The sequence below is a fragment of the Oryzias latipes genome, chromosome 1 (assembly GCF_053564925.1).
Source record: "Oryzias latipes strain Hd-rR chromosome 1, Olatipes_Hd-rR_3.1".
NCBI lineage: Eukaryota > Metazoa > Chordata > Actinopteri > Beloniformes > Adrianichthyidae > Oryzias > Oryzias latipes.
Window position 1 is genome coordinate 6,941,484 of NC_136237.1, and position 11,645 is coordinate 6,953,128.

The 11,645-nt window shown below is 44.6% G+C and overlaps 1 long non-coding RNA gene across 1 annotated transcript; it reads left to right on the forward strand.

Annotated features, from left to right (window-relative positions):
* The first annotated feature begins 580 nt into the window (after window positions 1-580).
* On the forward strand, window positions 581-6,977 carry LOC144996586 (uncharacterized). Its single transcript, XR_013659514.1, has 2 exons — window positions 581-3,322; window positions 3,400-6,977. It is a non-coding gene; the product is annotated as an uncharacterized LOC144996586 (long non-coding RNA).
* The last annotated feature ends 4,668 nt before the right edge of the window (window positions 6,978-11,645 follow it).

Sequence of the window (11,645 nt, forward strand, 5' to 3'; positions counted from 1 at the left end):
TGGTCGGGGGGTCGGGTCCGGTGCCTGGGTGGGGCGGGCTGGGGCGCTGCGTGGTCCTCTGGGCTTGGGTGTGGGGGTGCGTGGTGGGGGGGTGGGGTGGTGGTCTGGCTTGGCTTGGGGGGGTGGTCCCTTTGCCTGTGCTGGGGGGGGTTGGCGGGGGGCCCTGCTCGGGTGGGGGGGGCCCAGCGGCGCCGGATGGGCTGCCCATCTGCACCTGGGGCTGGGATCGGCCCTTCCCTGGCTCTGGGACGGGACGGGACAACCCTCTCGGGGCCCCCGGTCGCTCTGGGTGTCACCCGCTTCGGCTGCGGGGTCTGGGGTGGGGTGGGGGGCTTGTCGGCCCTGTCCTGTGGGGGGGCGTTCTGGGGGGGAGGGGGGGCCCATTATTAGTACGGGTCGGGGGGGCTAGCGGGTCGGGGTCTCCGCTGAGGCAATCAGTGGTTGCCTCGGCCGGTTGGCCTCCTCGGTCCCGTCGAGGCCTGACCAGAGCTCTTCTAGGGCCGGCGTCTGGGGGTGGGGGCCTGGGCTTGCTCCGGGGGGGGCGACGCTTTCTGGCTCCTCTCTCTCTGTGTGGGGTGGGTGGTGCCGGGCCTGGGGTGTCGGCGCCTGCGGGGGTGGGGCCCCTGGGCTGGGTGGCCCTGGCCCCTTTGCTGGGGGTGGGCTGGGGGACGGCTGTTTGACCACCGGGGGACAGTCTACCAGCTGTCCCCAACTTACCCCCTTCCTTATATAACCTCATATTAGGGTGAGGGGGTGGGGGGTCTAGCCTGCGATGCGCCTTGGGGGGGGGCTACTTGGGAGTGGCCCCCCTCCTATGGTTGCCGTATGGAGTGGGCCCCCCCTCTTTCGGTTTTATTTGCACCTTAGGCATGTAGGGTCCTTGGTAGGGGGGGTGCTTGGACATCACTGCAAGCAAGCAGCAGATGTCCTCCTGGCACCCTACCCGCCAATTTTAACCGCACCTTAGACATTTAGGGCCCCTTGGTGTGGAGGGTGAGGGGACATCACTGTGAGTAATCAGGAGATGTCCCCTTAGTGCCCTACTCGCCAATTTTAACTGCACCCCCCTTAGTGCACACACCCCTCCCCCTTCAATATATACATTCAAACATAAACACAAACCCATGCACACAAACACCCTCTCAAACACCCATACACGCACACACATTTTACAAGGAAGGTGGGACCTGGGTCCATCTGTCCCCTACCCCTTCCCTGGTGGGGGGTGCGGGCCCCTTGGCGATGGCGGCCGTGTCCCTTGGGTGCCGGCTCCCTGGGCCCGGCGGTGCTCTCTCCGCGCGGTGGGGGGGTTCATATTACACCTGAGCCGGGGGTGTTCGTGTCCCTGGGGGGTGGGTCCTGGTTCTTGCCCCTGGGCGCTGGGCCCCGCCAAACTTCCAACATGGCCGAGCCTGGTCGGGCCATATTTATAACACCCCTTGTGGGCCGCCCTTTTTTCCCCGGGGTTCCCCCCTCCTGGGCGGGGGCGGCGGGCCCCTGCCTTGCTCCTACCTGGACCAACCGTGGGCCGGGTGGGTGGCTGCCTGGAGTGCGGAGCGGGTCTCCCTTGGGGGGTCCTGGCTCGTACTTGGGGTCGGGGCGGGGGGATGCCCGGAACTCCTGGGTGGTGGTGGGGTGCTCGTCTGGGGCTGTGGGCGTCCCTCTCCGGTGGGGCCCTGCGTTGGGCTCTTCCGGCGCGGCGGGGGGCTGCTTTCCTGGCTGGGCTGGGGCGGCGCTCTCTTTCCCTCTGCGCCTCCCTGCTCTCTGGCTCTGGGGGCCTCGCGGCGGTCCTGCTGGCCCTGGCCTGGGTGGCGGTCTTGGTCGCCCGGGGGGCGGTTGTTCCCTGCCTGTTCCCGTGTGGCGTTGGGGGAATTCCGGCTGCCGCTGCTGCTGCGGCGGGGGTCTGGGTGTGGGGGTGGCTGGGCGCTCCTCCTCCTTCTTTTCACATTCCACCATCCATAAACACTCACTTGAGCACAGGTGTTAGCTCACCTTTGCACTAATAGTTTGCATGATTGAATGAATGAAAGATTTCACACTAGTTGGTTTAAAGGCATAGGTATGCGTTCGTGAACACTATCTGTTTTGTGTGCATGTTGACATGTGGACATTTTTGCGGCTAGCAGGTGTGTTGATAATATTTGAGTGTGTGTGAACAGGCCCCGCCCTTTCTGTACTACATTTGAACCGTACCGTAACGATAAACAACCAGTAAACCTGTCTGCTCTATGCTGCGTCATGGTCTTACCCCCCTTCCCCTCCTATTATCACCCTCCTACCCCCCCCCTCTCTCTAACGTCCCTCTCTCTTCTTCCCCTCTTTCCTTTTCCGTCCGGTCCAACACCAAAGATTTTCAAACATGATTGAAATTAATAAAATTTGGCCTCAATTACAAAAGGGGTTTATTCAGACATACCTTTGGTTTGTCTGAAGATGAATAACCCCTCTTGTTAAAATAAAATATGTCCAACACAAGAGGCCCTCAGCTCTCATCTGTTTGCCTAGCTGTTGGACAGGACAAGTTAAAAAAAAAAGAAAAAGAAAAAAGAAAATACAATGCACGTTTGAATAATATTCCAAAAAAACTGGCTGTTTTCAAGAAATTCAATGCAGAGGTACTACAAAATGAGACATGCCAACTACCCCGGTGCATGCTCTTTAAATACGGAATTCATAGTCATTTGGGTGAAAATTTATGTAGCTGTTTTTTTGCTCTGTGAAAAAATGTATATTCCATAGCAAATAAATCCCCAAGAAACAGTTTTTCACCTCAACAAATCTGTGTTACAGGAGAGGTAAGAAGTAACCAGGTGCAGAGACGAGGATGAGGCAGGAGGTTCCAGGCAACAGGATATTTAATAAGATCCAAAACTACAAGCAAAACCCACTGCTTAAAGCAAGCAAAAAAAAGTAAATAAAAAAAAAAAAAAAAAAAAAAACCTTGAAACACAAAGACCAATAAACAGGGGAAGAACATAATATGGACCAGCACAGGAGGAAGGGAAAGACAGGACTTAAATGCATACAAGACTGACGAGGCACAGGTGGAAACAATGAGGGCAGATGGGAACCAAAAGTAAAACTTGGAACAATGACAACAACACAACAGGAAAACCTACAAAATAAAACAGGAAGTTAAACTCAAAACATCACATAAAATAACAAACTGTCACGGTGCCTGTGTCAGCCACCTCCCCCTCCCAGCACTCCTGCTCCTGCTCTGCTGATTGGAACCAGCTGTCCTGCATCTCCTCATCTCCTGCCTGCCTTCATAAGGGTTCTCCTCTCCAGTATCCAGCGCCAGTTTGTTATACTCACTCCGGTGCTTAAGCCTGGCCTTTTAGTCTATGCTAACCAAGTCAAGTTTCCTTGCTCACCTCGTTCTCTGTTCATCTCCAGGTTCCTCATCCATTGGTCACGCTGGTTCCTCGTCCAGAGCTATTCTCCATTCCTCACCTCAAGCTGGTCACGCCGTCCTCGGCGTCACGCCTCTCTCCTAGGTGGTCCCGCCGTCCTCGGTGTCCATGTCACGCACCTCAAGAGCCTGGTGCCACAGCGCTCCTAGAAACTCCTTTTCCCTTGGAGCAATAAACTCTGTTACTAACTATCTGGAGTCTGAAGTTCTTTCTGGGTACCAGCATCTGGGTCTGCCAGGTCTACGACATCCCTGACACAAACAAACCAAAAAAAAGCAACTAAAAAACATAAGCAAAGAACCTAAAGCCGTGACATAACCCCCCCCAAGGAACCACACCGAGGTTCCACAGCCAAGGAGGAGGAGGTCTGGTGAATGAAATGCCACGGGCAGCAGAGTCCAGGGGGACAGCCTGGAGACTGCGCAGTCTGGCGAAAAGGGTCCAGAGGACGATTGGGAGGCCGCGCCGTCCGGCCAGCAAACCGCAGGCGGCTCGGGCTCAGAGTCTGGGAAGGCCGGCTCGGGCTCAGTCTGGTGCAGGGGGCTCGGGCCAGGCGTCTGGAGCAGGGACGGGCTGGGGTGCATCCAGCACCTTCCTAGGAGCAGGGATGGGTTGGGGTTTTCCATAACCACCTCCAGAACTGGAGCGGGCTGGGGTTCGTCCGGCACCTCCTCGGAAGCAAGGGCGAGCAGAGGTGTGTCGAGGACAGCCCCGGGAGCAGAGGCGGGAGGCCGAGAAGGGCAGCGGCAGCGAGGATGGCGGCCCCCCCCTCATAACCAGGCGACTGCTGGAACCAATCAGAAGAGTCGGTCCTCTCCTCTTCTCAGCAAAAGGCTTCCCACAGCCACATGTCCTGGTCCAATGGGTCCAAGAATGACCGCTGCCGGAGAGTGTCCGGCTCCACCACAGAAACAGGAGGGGACTTACATTGAGGGCGGTGGTGGAGATGACGGCCCCCTCTCACGGCAAGATGACTCCTGTCGGACACAGGCAGGGAATTGGGCCCAGCCAGCAGTCCAAGGGGACCTGGTCCTCTCTGCCTCCAGGGAATATGCCGCACCCCTGGAAAAAGGAAATCGTCCGGCTGGTGTTCATCTGCCTCCTGGCAGATTGCTCCAAAAAGCAGCACGTAACTCTAGACTTTTTAAATTAACCATTGCTGAGCTTGCATGCTTTATTTGCAATATCTTATATTGGGGGAATAAAGGAATGAGCTCACCAGACCACAGGGGTGGGTCCTGCATGGGTGCTTTTCTTTTGATTTCCAAAAAAACATGAGTCGCCAGGGTATGCACTAACCCTATGTTCTATAATCACATTTTCTGTTTTTCCTTTTTCTTTTTACCGTCAAAAAACACAGGGACTGTCAGATAAAGATAAAACAGCAATACCAGGTATTCTCACAGAGTCACCCTTGACAACGGAGAGATTTCTTTTGTAATGATGATGTTCTGCCGTTGGTCTGTTGGTTCTTTGTACTAACAAGGTTCTCAATGCTGAAATAACATGACCCACACAACCTCCCCCACACCTCCAACCCCCTGTATGTTTCTCTGCATGAAAAAGATAATGGGCTCCATCTTTAAAGAGTGAACCAGTTCTAGACAGTGTTTGGTGAGAAATTTAGTTTGGTCTTTTTTGTTAAAGAAACCAAAGAAAAGAGATCGGCTTTTATCAGAGCTGGCTGGGAGATCAGCTAAGGAAGAAAGTTCATTCAAGTTTACAAAAGGCATTTAGAATGGAAAATAACCTCTGTGGACAACTCCTAAAACAAAGATCAAAAGAAACTGAACAGAGGAAAAAGTCATAAAAATAAACTAACTGAAATAACACGGCATGATTAAAAAAAAAGGATACTTCAATAATCAATTGAATGACAATAAAAATAATGTCAAACAAATTTAGGAGATATTAAACAACATTAATAAAAAGGGACAAACAAGTGCACATGGATTATATTGCTGATGAGAAAGGTCAAAACTATGATAGTAATGAATTAGTAAACTGTCAGAAGTCAGAGCTCTGTCTCCCCCTCCGGTCACCGGTGAGAGCCGTCTGCAGAGTTCTAACTAAACTACATCTCCCAGCAACCCCAGCACATGCTTCCTGGAAGCCGCACACCTGACTCTCATTGATTCAATCAACCACAGCTCACTTAAGTACTGCACTGACTGAAGGCCAGTGTGAAGTATTGTTTGTGCCACTCTGCCTTTATTACAAAACATTACAGTTGGACCTGATCCTCTGTCTCCTGACTCTGTATCTGACTCCATTTGCCTGCCGCCTGCCCAGACTCTCTTGTGGATCTTGATTACCCCGTCACTTCCAATAACTGTTTTGTAAACGTGGGTCCAGAGCTTGCAGCTAATGGCTGAAAAATATGTTAATTTGATTCGTCTCAAAAACCAATCACCTCCAAGTCGCAAAAACGTATTTTTCAATAATGCAAGTTTTTGTCGAAATTGATGTTTGCATTAACCTTGTGCTATCCTATGGGGCTCAGATGACCCGATCCTTTCATTGACGTGTTCTCCCTACCATGACAAAGGTGGATAAAGGTGGAAAGATTTCATGTGATCCATGGACACCAGTGAAGATCACAAATCATTGAAGAAAAAAGGTTCAGTGCACTGTCTTGTGGGGTCTAGATGACCCCCTCCCAACATTAACGTGCCTAGGATAGCACAAGGGTTATGCAAATTGTTTTTGCAAATTGAAAGAATGACAACAATGGAGCTGAAGCTTAGGTGTTAAAGGGTTACATTTACTGATAAATATAACATTTTAAATACAACTTAATATGGCTTTTTTAGAAGATAGATCAACTTAAACAACTGTCATTGATGCTGGGGAGAAAATTCCATATGCTTTGTACAAAAAGTTATATGAAACTGAAATTTTTATTGACCTAAAATGTATTTGACACTAATAATTATGGCATCTTGAAAAATTGAGATCACATGGGATAAGAAGAGTCGCTCTAAGCTGGGTCAAAAGCTATTTAAGAAAACAATTTGTCAAGATTGAATAATTGAAATCAGAATCTAAGGAGATTAGTTGTGGTTTCCCACAAGGATAAATTCTGGGCCTGTTACTATTCTACATTGGCATAAATTATACATTCAGTGTCTCAAAACTGTTACAACTCAAATTATTTCTTGATGATGTATTTAGCTGACACTTAACAGTGTGGTGAATACTTGTGGAGGGATATTTCTGACACCACGTTGCACACAAAACTTTCTAAGTTGCAAATGAAAATGTTAATTATTTGCTTTTCAAATGTTTTTTTTTTGCTCTCAAAAACGTTTTTTGCATTTGCAAAACACATGTTTTTACGGGGCCCGTGTCCTGACATTAAGATATAAAAATATATCTTGTTCCCACAGATTTATATATTGTTCCCACAGATTATTATCTCGTTCGCACGAAATACTATTCCGTTCCCTCAAAATACTACTCCGTTCCCTCGAAATGATTAACTCGTGCGAACGCAATAATTATGTCGTTCAAACGCAATAATTATTCACGTCATAAGTCATTCACGCGGATATGCTCTCTGTACGCTGGCAAAAGCCGCTTTCAGCGGTAACTTCCGTGTCTCTGTGACCCACATTTGTTCATAAAAGGAACATGAAAAACAAAAATGATCACTTTATTACCGTCTCCATGAAAATAAAAAAAAAAATTCAAAAGATTTATGATAACTAGGCTGCTTTGTCATACAATAGCTCCTGCTAGGCTACTACTAGCTCCGCCGCTTTGCAGCCAATCATTGGCCAATCACCGTGTCCCTGTGACCAAGGTTTAACAACAAGATCAATGATTGGCTGCTGAGCATGCTGGGAAACGTGACGTACTGCTATTGTTGTTATGCTACGAGCTAAAGGTAAGTGCTTTAGGCGAAGCAGCCAGCTTAATAGGATATTTTTCAGATTTTCATCGAGACAATAACAGATCGACCATTCTTGCTTTTATTTTTACCCCTATTGAATGCTCACAGAGACACAGAAGTAGCGGCAGGAAGCGGCTTTTGCAGCAAGATGACCGGAGGGCGTACCAGATCATCATCATGTGAATGAACGTGAATACGATGGATGCTTTTGTGCTTTTTAAAATAAATAAATCTGTTCTCTAAACATCCTCCGTGTCTTCAATGCAATGTAATGAGACACACACAGACAGAAATGTGAAGGTATCTGCTGTAAATCTATGACGTAAATTAACAACAGGATATGATCGGCTAGTCAGTTAGCACGTAGCCTAATAGCCTTCGAATGTAAAGCGACTGACTGCTCAAGTTAATAAAAGACAAGTCCTGAACATTATTATTCCTATTCGACCCTAAACTACAATATCAGCTGTCTGTCTGTCAACCGACCAGCCAGTTGCCCAAATGCAGGCATACATCAAAGAGCTCTGCGGCTGCGCCAGTAGTAGCCTAGCAGGAGCTATCGTATGACAAAGCAGCGTAGTTATCATAAATCTTTTGATATTTTTATTATATCCATTGAGACGGTAATAAAGTGATCCTTTTTGTTTTTCATGTTCCTTTTTTGAACGAATATGGGTCATAGAGACATGGAAGTTACCGCTGAAAGCGGGTTTTGCCAGCGTACAGAGAGCATATCCACGTGAATGATTTATGACGTGAATAATTATTGCGTTTGAACGGATTAATTATTGCGTTCGAATGACATAATTATTGCGTTCGCAAAAGTTAATCATTTCGAGGGAACGGGATAGTATTTCGAGGGAACGGAATAGTATTTCGTGTGAACGAGATAATAATCTGTGGGAACAAGATATATTTTTATATCTTAATGTCAGGACACGGGCTCAGTATGTTTTAACCAATCAAATCGCCGTATTTATCTAATATGGTGTCTGCTGAATCTTCTGGAGCAAAATAATTAGTATAAAGTTTGATTTTCTTTCAGATCTGTTTGTTAAAACAAAACAATGAAAGATTTAAAGCACATATTATTTTATGCTTGGTGATAAATGAACATTAATAATAAGAAAAAGAATGATGGCTCACCAAAGGAGACTCAATGTATTTAGCAGAATAAGTATTTTTAACTTTTATGTTCATTTTCACAGTGTCTCATGCTTTAAAACTCGTGAGCGTTTGTCCAAATTAAAAAAAAAATACTCATGAAAAAATGCTATTTTCTCTTAATATTTCAAGATTTATTGGAGAAAATGAAGCAATAGTTCAGATACAAATCTTAAAAAGTGTTACTTCTTGCTGGACGGAGTCGGAGCTCGGACATTTTTCTTTTCTGCTGCAGACATTTTAAACACATTGGTCACTAAATAAAAACACAACTCGGTTTTATTATAGCTGCTTTGCTGCTCCTTCTGGGTTTTACTCTGAGAGAAACGGGCCATCATGATTGAAAACGGCAGAATCCCGTACAAACAGAATCAACACAAAGTCCAAAGCCCATGTCTGCCTCCAAGCACCGTCAATATTAGACAGAGACACCTGATTGGTTAGAATCCGGACCAATTAGCAGCTGTTTGATGGCAGCTTCGTCACGCTAAACTGAAACTTATCTCAGCAAAATCAAAGATAAGTAAAAAGTGAGATGACACACAACGCATGCAAATACTTTTTTGGCGGTGGCAATAGTGGCAGTTTTATCGAGCTAAGTTGCGCTCAGAGTAGTGTAGTCAGCAAAATCAAAGATAGGAAAAAAGCGAGATTTGTCACAATGCACGCGAAAACGTGTGTTTTGCAAAGACAAAAAAAGTTTTTGAATACAAAAACAATTGAAAGCAAAAAAAAAAATGAAAGCAAAATAAAAAAATTATTGAAAAGTAAATATTTAACATTTTCAATTGCAACTTATAAAGTTTGGTTTACAATGTGGTAGCAGAAATGTCACTCCATAAATACTGAGCTACAAACATGGATACAAACATGGATGAACTACACCAAATTTTGACCTTGGACAAAAACAAAAAGTGTTTTTTGGTAATTATAACATTGATGCAAAGTTGTCAATGAGATTACACAATGTCTCACTTGAGATTGTTACAATTTTTTTTTTCTGAAGATATAATCAATAGGCACTCCATTTGGTTACTTGATAAATAATCTGCATTTGATCTGATAAGGACAAGATTATGGCTACTGTGCAGAAATATATGAAAAGAAATAACAACAGGGGTGGGATGATCTAAATTGCCTTCTTCCCACTTCCTTTCAAGCAACCAAATTCTAATTAAAATAATTAAAATAATATTTTTTTTTACTGACCGGTACTTCTTTACTCTTGTTAATTATTTCAATAAGATGGCATCACCTTCTGTCATCTTTGTTAAGTTTTCTTTATTTTCTAGTCAATATACTACTTGATATCTGTAGTCTATTTAAGGGCTAATTAACAATAAAAAATTGGTTAAACTCTTCTGCGCTTTGCTTGATGTCTTGGATTTAAAGTTTGAAATTAGCTTTTAGAAAAAGAGGCTTTTTTTTTTAAAGCTGTGATTTTCTCAATGAATTGTGTGAATCTGTGACGATTCTGAAAATAAGTCAGTTTCAAACTTTCAGTTTCAACTCAGGTGCAACTTTCTGCATAAAAAAGGACCCAGAATTGACAATAAGCTCACAAAAGTGTAACAAAGGAAAAAAATGTACATGCTGTGAAAAAGCAAAAAAAACAAAACAACAACATCAAGCTGCCATAGAAAATCTATTCTTTCAGTTAAAAAATATATTTATTAAAGAATTAACAGAAATAGAAACCTTCCTAATGAAAAGGTTTACATTGGACCAAACTGATTATTCAAAAAAATTAAATAAGAAAAAAATCCCTTCGTTTTGCAAAGAAGGCCAGATTCTGTGAGGTAAAGATGTGACATTTCATGAGGTTCAATGCAAACAAACAAATGAACATTTTATTGCAATAGGATACATTTTAAACGCCAACAAATTCTAATTAATTTGATCCGAAACTACTATTAATTTCACTTCATTGTTTAAAGACCAGAAAATTAAATAACAAAAAGTTCAGAAAAAATGTTGACACTTAAACGATGTAAAAGTAAAAATTTAGTATTCAGGATTAAATGCTCACTGTAAACTTCTAAATTGATACTAACATGGAAATTACTCAATTACTTATCTTGTTAAGAAGTACAAACCACTTTGGGTTTTGATCACAGAATCAAATGAATCTGAGTCCCACGTTTGGCCTTGAGGCCTCTGAAGGTCAAATAGCCACTTTGGACCTGTCAGCAGTAGATCAAATAACTAAATGTGAAGAGATCTAAACAGACACATGGCACAGTCATTGCAGAGTTGACCAGAGGGAACATAAATAGCAAAACATTCACACCCACTCAATGACCATTATGGGAGCAAAATTAGTTTCAACTGTATGATTTGAACCAATCTTATCAGGCAGTAATAGAGCGAAGCAGCAAAACTGAACTCCCTGCAGCTCCTGAAAAGAAAAGAACAGAAATACCCTTTACTCACAGATGGATTGCAGGCCTGTCATTTGAAAAGACATCAAAAATAGTTCCAGAGAGTAAAAGCATTTCTTTAGCAGTGTGCCTGACTACAGCACAGAAACAAGCAAAATGGGATGCTTCCTGTTGAAAATGTTATGCAGAGGATGGAACATAATTAACTCATGTACTATTTAAATAATGGAAAACTTTGATTATTTTCCCTCATGTCTTTTTCTGTCCTATACATTCACATCAAGCTGCAAAGCTCTTGCCAATCAACTTTTAATCTATAATATTTCACACAGATTGTGGCCGGGATAGGCTCCGGCAGCCCCGTGACCCCAAAAGGGAACAAACGGAAGAAGATGAATGAACAGATTGTGGCTCAAAGTGCATCAAAATGACCTCCTTACACATCAGTAATTAATGAGAAAAACCCTTAAAAGACACATGCAATGTTAAAACAAGATTACTAGTAACAGGAAGTGTTTCACATCCATGTAGGAGATGTTCATTAATCCAAAAAATACAACTCAAAATTAACATCACGTAATGGGTTGGTGAAGGACCCAAATGTAGTGACGGGAGACAGGCGGTTCCAAAAACAAGAGGTTTATTACTAAAAACAAAAGGCGCTGCCGAGCAGGGAAACACAAAAAATAAATAACTAAAATAAACCCAACTGTCGGTGTAACCAGGCAGCCAGGGAAGCAGACGGCATGGACCAGCATCAAGACACCAAGAGACAAGACATTTTTACTG